Source organism: Amphimedon queenslandica, unplaced genomic scaffold, assembly GCF_000090795.2.
Source record: "Amphimedon queenslandica unplaced genomic scaffold, v1.1 AMPQUscaffold_11717, whole genome shotgun sequence".
In the NCBI taxonomy this organism is placed as follows: domain Eukaryota; kingdom Metazoa; phylum Porifera; class Demospongiae; order Haplosclerida; family Niphatidae; genus Amphimedon; species Amphimedon queenslandica.
The window spans coordinates 10,049-11,497 of NW_003548041.1; the positions used below are offsets into that span (position 1 = coordinate 10,049).

Here is a 1,449-nt window from a genome sequence, read left to right on the forward strand (position 1 = left end):
TGGAGTACTGGTAAAACTAAAACTAAAACTAAAACTAGAAATGGAGTACTGGTAAAACCAAAACTAGAACTAAAACTAGAAATGGAGTAGTTGGTAGAACTAAAACTAGAACTAAAACAGAAAATAGAGTACTGCACAACACTACAGCCAAACTTATATTAGGAACTAAAAATAATAAAAATAATGATACAGATACATGTACATGTACAGGATTGTTACCTTCATCAGTGTGGCTAGGTCCTCCTAGAATGAGAGGGGCGTGGTCAATGCTAGAAAGTGGGGCAGTTTCTGCTTCATCGTCATCATCATCAAAATAAATTCTAAAATAAATAGAAAAATATAAAACAATATACAGTACATGTACATGTACATGTGTAACTTACGCCAAATGAAGAAAGGAATTCTTGTGCTGCAGTGGTTTGTGATTGTTGCTGTTGGTTCCTATTCATCTCTTCTTGTCTGGCTGCTTCTTCTGCTCTCCTTGCCTCGCTGCTGCCCTTCTTGCCTCCTCCTCTCTCTCTTCTTGTGCTCTTCTCTCGTTCTCTTCAGCCACAGCATCAGGATGATCCAATATCCATGTTATAATGTGGTCTAGTCTTTGAACACCTTGTACATCATTGGGTACTACACACCTACACAGGAACATAAGACATGTTAAAAATTAGATTTTCAAACTAATTTTATTTAGATCTAGCTGGGTGGACTTACTGGACTATCTAGATGTAGATTAATGATAGTTCCAAAGCACTTGCTGTTTTTTAAGAAAACTAATTTTTATAGTACGACTTGGGCCACTTGGCTATGAAATAATCTAGCAACTGACAACAGCCTCACCTCCTCCAACGAATAAATATTATATTTATTCATTGATTTATTGATTGTTTTATTTGTTGTTATTTATTAAAATTTTGTTGGGCTAAAAACCATGCTTAACACAATTACAGTGAATAATAATTATATAAATAAATCTAATAATAGCTATAGTGTTATAACTATGTAACAATAATAATTATTACATAATAATAGTTATTTTAGTCATAATAATTGGTTAAAATTTTGAAGGCTCTTAAGATAAAATGCTGCTAATAAATAAAACAAACTAAAAAAATAATTAAATACAGATTTCTTAATCGTAAATGTCATCATCATCATCGTCATCGTCGTCATCATCGTCATAATAATAATCAGAATAATCTGAATCAATTTCCCCTCCAGACACCATACTGTTGTTTCTCCTCAGCATGTAGTTGTCCATATCAATGGAGCGACAGTGTCTAATGGCATAACGTAATCTCTCAGCTAACACAGCCTGGGAGGAGTAGGGAGGTAATCTTAACTGGAAGAAACAAGTCTGGGCTGTTGGAAGACCATCTAAAGTCTATAATAATAAAAAATAACAACAACAACTATAGTAACAATAACAACAACAACAACAACAATAATAATAAT

General features: G+C 33.2%; 1 long non-coding RNA gene across 1 annotated transcript; it reads right to left on the bottom strand.

Moving 5' to 3' along the window:
* Positions 1 to 144: 144 nt before the first annotated feature.
* On the bottom strand, positions 145 to 635 carry LOC109588995 (uncharacterized). Its single transcript, XR_002188463.1, has 3 exons — positions 384 to 635; positions 220 to 320; positions 145 to 165 (listed from the first exon to the last, which is right to left on the bottom strand). It is a non-coding gene; the product is annotated as an uncharacterized LOC109588995 (long non-coding RNA).
* Between the last annotated feature and the right edge of the window lie 814 nt (positions 636 to 1,449).